Below are 8937 nucleotides of genomic sequence, written 5' to 3'. Positions count from 1 at the left end.
AGCATTTGCCGAGTGCATTAGGTACTCGGCAAAGCGCCTGAATCCAGTTGTGCAAATGAGAGGTTGAAAAACACAGGACCCAAATAAAGTTGAGGAAAAGAAGAAATAGAACAGCCCAGGAACTAGGACATGGCACTGGCATTGACATCAATGTTTCAAGGGGATGAAAGTGGATTTATGAAAGTTGATGGAGAGGTCCATGACCCATCTGTTTTTATTAGTAAAAAGATAAACAAATTTAATTATATTTGGAGTTTTGGATAGAATTTTGTTTCTCGAGTTATGTGGCCATGCTACGAAGCTGCATCCACCACCGTTTAAAGCTCCGAGACAACGGCTCCCCAACGGTGAGCTGCCGTCCACCGTTCTCATATTCTTCGCTCCTGGGGCAGTGGGCCCCACTGTCGCCTTCCACTATCGCGACGGCACCACGTGCGTCCGGTGGCGTCTCGACGGCATAAAACGAAAACCACGGCAGAAGCGCCGAGCGCGCGCTCCTGGAGACCTGGACTAGCAACCAATCAGTCTTAGAAGGAGAGCGGGGTCGAGAACAGGTGGACGGCCTGACGGACAATGGCGGAGGCCGACGAGGCGGCGGCGCTGCAGTTCACACCGACGTGGATCGTGGCGGCGGTCTGCACCATCCTCGTGCTCATCTCCCTCGCCGCCAAGCGGGGCCTCCATCACCTCGGCAAGGTACGTACGTACTACGTAGGCCGTAGGCAGAGCTGGAGCTCTTGCTTGCTTTTCAGCTGCTTGCTAGCTGCTACGAGCTGTGACGGTGATGCTGATGAGCTGAGAGCTTCACTCACTCTTGCATGCAGACGCTCAAGAAGAACCATCAGAGGCCGCTCTACGAGGCGCTCCTCAAGGTCAAAGAAGGTAACTACTACTAGAAAAAAAAAAGTTTTTTATTTGCTCTTCTACTCAGAGACGTACGTGCGTCTTCAATGATTTGAGCTCTTTCTGTGTGTTTGGTGTGTATTGTTTGCAGAGCTGATGCTTCTGGGGTTCATCTCCCTGCTGCTCACGGTGTTGCAGGGGACGATCCAGAGGACATGCATTCCTCCCAGCTGGACAGACTACATGCTGCCGTGCCAAAAACCGGGGCACGACGAGGCTCCTTCGGCGGCCGTCATGGCGGCGCGTCTTGTCGCCGCCGATATCCTCGGTGGGATCAGTAGGGCACGGATGCTCAGCGAGGCTGGAGCCGAGGCCGGGCTGTGCGAAAGGGAGGTGAACTGACTGAATAATCCTGCGACTCTGATATATAGCACTCGCTGTTCATATATTTTAGTTTTTGCAAGACATTGGCTGTCTATGTTTTATTCATAATACAGCTAATAATATAGAATTAATCAAACGAACAACATGGCGTCTTGATGTTTCCTTCTTTTTTGGTATGCGTTTGTCCTGACAGGGGAAAGTTCCACTGCTGTCCCAAGAAGCCTTGCATCAGCTGCACATCTTCATATTTGTTCTGGCTGTCTCGCATGTATTTTTCTGTGCTACAACTATGCTTTTAGGAGGTGCAAAGGTAATTAATTAAGCTGCTTATGACATAAGCCTGCAGAGTTGCAGTTAATAAACTGTGGAACTCTTGTTGCTTCTTCTGCCGGCTGCTGATACTGTTCTTTTTTTTTTTACTCAGATACACAAATGGAAAAAGTGGGAGGAGGAAATTCAGAAAAACGCTGCAGGAAACGGTATCACGGCCCAGCTTTGCTGTTGTTGCTCATATTTTAGTGCAATGAGACACATTGGTTTGAACATCTTTTTTTATTCTGCGGAAACTGGAAACATGTAATTAATCGTTGTGAAAACAAAAGCTATGTTTATGATGATCTGGTTAATTATTTTCTTCACAAGAAAAAGGAACAGTTGTTTGTTATCTTCGTAAGATAGAGACCTGTTTGTTGATAGGATTGATAAAATCAGATATGTGAAACTGCAGGATCTAAGAAGGTGTTACCTATGCATCAAGTTTCATTTATCAGAGAGCATTGAGGTTATTGGCACAGATTTTAAGACGGTGTGTTGGCTGGTAAGGTGTACATTCATGTGTTCTACTGTCTGTATATTGAAAAATAATATTTACTCCCTCCAAAGAAAAAAAAACTGACGTTTTAAACTATAGTGTATATTTTTCTTACAAAAGCCGTCAAACTATATGTGATGTTTGGGCATCAATATCCTTTGTATAGTTTTCCAAACGGGCCAGGCCCGCTGGGCCGGCACGGGCCCGGTGCGAAAAAACACGGCACTGGCCTGGTGCGGCACGGCTTGGCCCGTGCCCGTGCTTGGGCCTACACACCGGCCCGTAGTGCCGGCACGGGCACGGCCCGCTCCAACGGGCAGCACGGGGGTGGCACGGGTGCCTGCCGTTGATCCCCTCCCCCCGCTCCTAGCCGTTGGATCCTCCTGTGGGGGCAGAAGGGCTATATAATCCTCCCCGCCGTGGCCGCTCCCCCGGCGCTGGAACCCTAGCTCATTCTCTCGTCGCTCTCCTCTCTCCTGCCGGTGGAAACCCTAGCCTCTCTCTCTTTCTTTTCGCCCTCCGGTGGCTGGTTGAGCCACTGGTGGCCGGCACGGGCACACGACACGGCCATCTTTGCCCCTCATCTTCATCCCTGAATGTCGATTGAGCCTCGTCCTCCGCATCTTGGCCGCATCAGAGTCTCCTCTCCGTCGTCGACCTCATCGGCCGCCGGCACCTCTGGGGCTCCGGTAAGTGGGTTGCACCCTTAATCTCTCAGATCCGGTTGTTTTGAGACTTATAAGCATGTTTTAATGGTTTGATTTGTTTGTTTTCGCAGGTCTTTTGCCAAGGCGAGGCTGTCAAGGTACCAGGGGCCGAATCTATGCGTCGTTGACCTCTCCGGCGTCTCCGGTGCTCCGGCCGTAGAGGTGAGCCCCTATTGTCAAACCCTAAACCCTAGCTCATCTCTGATCTTTGCTCTTTGGTCTGATATTTGTGTTTTGCTTGGTTTTTTGCTCTTTGGTCTAGATCGTCGGGTGGGATGGCTTTATAAGCCAGCCGCCGCTCCTAGCTCGGAGCCTTTCCAAACCCTAGCTCATTCCGTCAGTCCATCCCCTATCCCCATTCCAGCCGCATCGAGCTCTCCCATAGACTGAAACCCTAGCCGCTCTCCTCTCTTCTTCGCCGCTCTTCGCCACACTCGTAACCTGGGCTCCTCGATGCCGTCACCATGGAGTCTTCCGGCGGGTAAGGGGTCAGTTCTGGTGGCCGGTGGTTCCCTCTTCTCCCTCTCTGCCCTCAATCTCCCCCTTCTCCCTCAGATCCAGTGGTTCCCACCCTCAATCTCCATCTGTTCCCTTATTCTTCATCCCTGAACGTCGATTGAGCCTCGTTCTCGGCATCCTCGCCGCATCTCTGTCATCTGTCCATCGTCCACATCGCTGGCTGCCGCCACCTCCGGGGCTCCGGTCTCCGTTGAGGTACCGGGGGTGTGCAATCGGTCCGTCTCATCGTCGTCGTTTACAGGGCTCTGGCCGTAGAGGTAAGGGTAAACCCTAACCCTAACCCTAACCCTAATCCCCAACCTAACCCTACTTTTATCTATTGATTGTGGCAGCCGTCGAGGAACCAGAGACGGCAAAGATGGCCCCAGGCGCCGGGCGACACGACGACGGGGAGTTTGACCACTCCCAGAACGACGAGCTGCGTATGTGCGGGATGGCCGGAGATGATGAGGACGATGATGTCCACAAGGACGCTGCCGTGCTCTTCGGCTGTTCTGCTGCTGATCCCCTTCCCGTCGATGACTCCGACCCCCTAGTCGACGTGGCTGATGCCGACAGTGGCCAGAGCGAGGTTAGCCCTGTCGGTTCTAATCGCCCTTCCACGTCTGCTGTCTGGGAGGACTTTGAGAAGCACTACAAAACTGAGAAAGGTAGAAAGATTAGGTTTGCTGCCACTTGCCTTCATTGCCATAAGCGCTACTCTGCTTATTCTGCTCATGGCACTGGGCATCTTACTCGACATCTTGCTAAGTGTCCTAAGAAACTTGAGAAGACCCGGGGCATGACTCAGACTCATATTGCTTTTAATTTTGATGGTTCTGTTCGTCGTTGGGAGTACAGTGTTGAGGTAGCTCGTGTTGAACTTGTTCATATGCTTGCTAGATTGGACCTACCTCTTATGATTGGTGAAACTGAGGCATTTAAAAATTATATTAAAACTGCTCATAACCCTAATTTTTCACCTGTCTCTAAGCAAACCACTGGTAGAGATCTGTTTAAATACTACAATGAGAAACGTGATAAACTGATGGTCTGTTTAAAGAATAATGCTGTTTCATCTGTCGCTATTACCTCTGATATATGGTCTAGAAAGGCTAAAGAATATTATTTATCTGTTGTGACTCATTTCATTAATGCTGATTGGCAATTAGAGAAAAGGGTACTTGGTTTAAAGTTGATTGATGTGTCCCATAATGCTGAGAACATTGCTGAGCGTGTTGCATCTGTCCTTGCTGAGTATGGTATACTTAACAAGGTTTTTTCTATAACTTTGGATAATGCATCTGCAAATAAAAATGCTATGGATAAACTAAAACCTATACTTAAAGAATATTTGGGTTCTGATCTGTTTTTACATCAACGATGTGCTTGTCATATTATTAATCTGATTGTGAAAGAAGCACTGGCCGCTGTGAATCCTCTCATTGAGGATTTTAGAATAGCAATCTCTTTTATGAACTCCTCTAATCAAAGAATTGCTGCATACAAGAGTTATTGCATTGCTAGTGGTGTTAGACCTAGGAAGTTTGGATTAGACATGGATGTTAGATGGAACTCTACCTACCTAATGCTTAAGCACTTGCTGCCTCACAAGAGTACTTTCAGTATTTTCATTGAGGCCAATTACCCTAGAGGTTTATGTAGTGGTTTCCTTTTGACTAATGATCACTGGGCTATGGCAAATAAAATCTTAAAATTTCTTGAACTGTTCTATGACTCAACTGTTGATTTGTCTGGTGTTTACTATCCTACTTCTCCACTTATGATTCATCATCTTGTTAAGATTGCTATACACCTGCATAGGTATAAACATGATGAACATCTAAGATCTGTTATCCAACCTATGATTGACAAATACAATAAGTACTAGAAGAACATACCTGATCTTTATTCTATTGCATTCATATTAGATCCAAGAGCTAAAATTAAGGGATTTACCAAAGTGCTTAGGAAGTTACATTCTCTTTTTAATATTGACTATACTAATAAGTTGCTGGACACCAGAGCTCTTCTGTTTAAAATGTATAATAGGTATGATGTAATGTATGGCTCTAACAGGCTGAAAAGGGTTGTTCCTCCATCCCTGTCTGGTAAGAAAAGAATAGCTTGGGCTGAAATTTATGATGATGATGAGTTGGATGTTGGAGCTGGCTGTTCTTCCCTCCCTTCTAGTCTTGATCATTCTAGGAGTGTTTCTGCCACTTCCTTGCTGCATGCAGCAACTGCTAGTTCTAACTCTAGTGAGCTTGCATCCTATCTGGACTGTGACACAGTAAGCCAGTTGGATGATGAGTTTTACATCAGTGGTGGCATAAGCACAAGCTTACTTATTCAGTACTTTCTGTTCTTGCTAAAGACATTTTGATAGTGCATGTGTCAACTATTTCTTCAGAGTCTACTTTTAGCTTAACTGGCAGGATCATCGAGGAGCGACGACGGAGGCTGAACCCTGAAACTGTAGAGGCGCTTACCTGCATCAAGGATTGGAAGAATGCTGAGACAAGACTACAACACATGGTGGAGGACAAGGAGCTGGAAGAGGCCTTTGTTGGTCTTTATCTTGATGTCGACTAGTTCACTTCCCATTTATGTAATGGTTCTGTAATAACTGAGACTTGGACTTATGGTGATGGATGTAATGAACAATTAATCTAGGAGCTGACTGTACTCTTTTCCTGTTTAGGGTTTCTCACAATGGTGAGTTTTACCTAAATAGGTTTTTAATGAGGCAACCATTGCACAACTCCTACTTAAATTAGTTTTAGTTTCAAAAGTTTGTGTTCTTTGTTGTGCTGTGTTCTGATCTGTTTTTGATCTTTTGTGAACTTAGTCATTTTAGATCTCTTTGAATTGCTGTGCTGAGTTCATTGAGGGGTTTTGCCAGTTTAGTGCCTGGGCTAGCACGGGCACGCTGAGCCTGGAGTCAGCATGGCACGACACGGCACGCTCCAGGAATGATAGTGCCGTGCCTAGGCCTGGAGTCGGGCACGGTGGCACGACACGGCACGGCACGGTTCATCAGCCATGCCTAGCGTGCCGTGCCCAGGCGTGCCGTGTAGTGCCGTGCCGGCATGTTTGGAAAACTATAATCCTTTGACACACTGAGATTAAACATTTGAAAATTATATGATGAGATATTTTTTTAAAGGTGTCTTTTATGTTATGCTATATATCAGTATATCACAATAGAATTATATGTTTTGGAGGCCACGTCAATGTCCAAAATGACTCTCTTTTTTCACATGGGCGAATATTATCTAAGTTTTCAATTTGGCATGCACACTTTTTGCCACCTATGGTGGAAATTACTTAATTATGCTTTTTCTTGGGTTGTTTTGTATTGATGAATTAACCCTCACATAATAGTCTATTGGTGAACTAATAGCCTTTCCTCTTGCTTTTTCCCATTCAGCATTCATTTCGTAAGCAGTTTTATGGTTCAGTAGCTAAATCAGACTACGCCGCAATGCGTCTTGGTTTTATCATGGTAAGCACCATTGGATATCAAGATAATGTTCTGTTATATTCTTTATATGTAAACATGCATCCTTTTGGATTTCAGACTCACTGTCGCGGGAACCCGAAATTTGATTTCCACAAATACATGGTGAGGGTTTTAGAGTCTGATTTTAAGAAAATAGTTGGTACAAGGTAATAATTCGATTTTAAATTTTGAGGGAAATTTGCTTCATGAATAATAAACTTAACCGTGCTGTTTTTGTCGCCTTTTAGCTGGCGCTTGTGGATCTTCGTGGTGATATTTCTGTTGCTCAATGTCAATGGTAAACCGTTATTTCAACCTTTGCAAAAAAAAAAAAACCATAGTTTTTTTCTGTTACTGTAAATTCTTCCCCGGAACTAGTTTGACCTTTTTAACAGGCAGCTAGGTCCTTTAGCAAGATTTCAGTATTTATTCAAGATTCTCAAACTACTCACGCTTCACTTTGTTAATCTGCAGGTTGGCACACATACTTTTGGATGGCTTTCCTTCCCCTTGTTGTAAGTGCAGACTTTGAAGCAAGTTCTGAATTATAAGCATTCAGGGACTAGGTGCTTAATGAAGGGCGTCTAATTACTTGTTGCAGCTTCTGTTAGCCGTTGGCACAAAGCTGGAGCACGTGATAGCTCAGTTAGCCTACGACGTAGCCGAGAAGCAGACGGCGGTCGAGGGCGATCTGGTTGTGACGCCATCAGACCAGCACTTCTGGTTCGGGCGGCCGCGGATCATCCTGCACCTCATCCACTTCATCCTCTTTCAGAACGCGTTTGAGCTCGCCTTCTTCTTCTGGATACTGGTAACTACTCCTACTAAGCATTACTACGACACACGGTTTCTGATTCTGAAGTGTGCTCCCTCCGATGCCCATGACTGAACGCAACGACACTGTGTAACTTTCCTTTTGAAGATGACGTATGGATTCGAGTCCTGCTTCATGGACAACATCGGTTTCCTGGTGCCCAGGCTCGTCCTCGGGTAATTCGCCATGGCCTCCCTCCAGTACATCTCACAGGAATTCAAAGGGCAGCTGTACATGTTCATGTTCATGTTCTTCATTCTGACTCCTGCATCCATCCTTGCATGTACCTGCAGGGTCGTCATTCAACTTCTCTGCAGCTACAGCACACTGCCTCTTTATGCAATTGTAACCCAGGTGCGTGCGTTGACAGTTTTCTTCGTCTCGGTATCCGTTTGTGGTCGATGCACTTGTTATATACAGTATCCTTCAAACACTGATTGATGGGCTGTGCTCGATCAATCAGATGGGGAGCTACTACAAGATGGAGATCTTCAACGAGCATGTGCAGCACGGCGTCCTGGGGTGGGCAGAGAAGGCCAAGAAGAGATCGGGGTTCAAGGAGGGCGGCAGCTCCCCGACCGCCGAATCCATGCACGGCGAAGATGCGGCCTAGGATTGGAATGGTGAGGCCAACGGGTAGCTGGGGAGAACAATGAGGCAGAGGAAAGTTAAATCTGCCGTTAAAGGCATGTGCTCCCACCTCATGTATTTTTGGACGTGCATGCACATCGAAAGATGCATGGGTGGGAGCACATGCTTTTATGGGCAAAAACATGAGGCAGCAGTTGCAAACAGAGAGTGCGATAGTAATAACATGCTTCGTTTGCTCTACAGCAATGGCTCGTACGTATCATACTATCATGTGTGGTTTTTCTGCTGTAAAGCACAGAAGAGCTGTAATTTTTGCAGATAGCTTCACTCGCAGCAGCCGTAGAAGTGTAAAACACTGCTGGTATTATGGTATATCTAAAATTTTTTATCTCACGAGTAGTAAGTCATCTCATCTGTGCCCAAAATTCCTTAGAAGATCCTGAACTCAATAACGCTGCAGCGTTACCTTTTGTAACGTGACTCACCCTAAATCATTTACTAAAATATGTCATGAACATTATATTTATATGTTAATGCATGTGATAAAGTGTGTAGATCAATTTCTTGTAACTTAAAATGATCAATAAAATGTTAAACGAAAGTTAATTCAATAGTTCAGGTATATCAAGTAGGATTTAAAACCAATTTTTATTAAGTAAAAATGCTATAGAACATGTACGTGACACTTAAATGAAGTTTGAAATATGAACTTTGTAGATGACAATGAAATACTTGGTATTGAAAAAGAATATTGCTAAGTAATATTTTCAGTAGCTTAGAAATG

The 8937-nt window shown here is 45.6% G+C and overlaps 1 pseudogene; it reads left to right on the top strand.

The window, feature by feature from the left end:
- The first annotated feature begins 512 nt into the window (after nucleotides 1-512).
- On the top strand, nucleotides 513-8609 carry LOC136512362 (MLO-like protein 1; annotated as a pseudogene).
- Nucleotides 8610-8937: the final 328 nt, after the last annotated feature.

Source organism: Miscanthus floridulus, chromosome 16 (assembly GCF_019320115.1).
Source record: "Miscanthus floridulus cultivar M001 chromosome 16, ASM1932011v1, whole genome shotgun sequence".
Taxonomy (NCBI): domain Eukaryota; kingdom Viridiplantae; phylum Streptophyta; class Magnoliopsida; order Poales; family Poaceae; genus Miscanthus; species Miscanthus floridulus.
The sequence above is the reverse complement of the archived record's forward strand: the minus strand, read 5'-3'. Positions and strand labels throughout refer to the sequence as shown.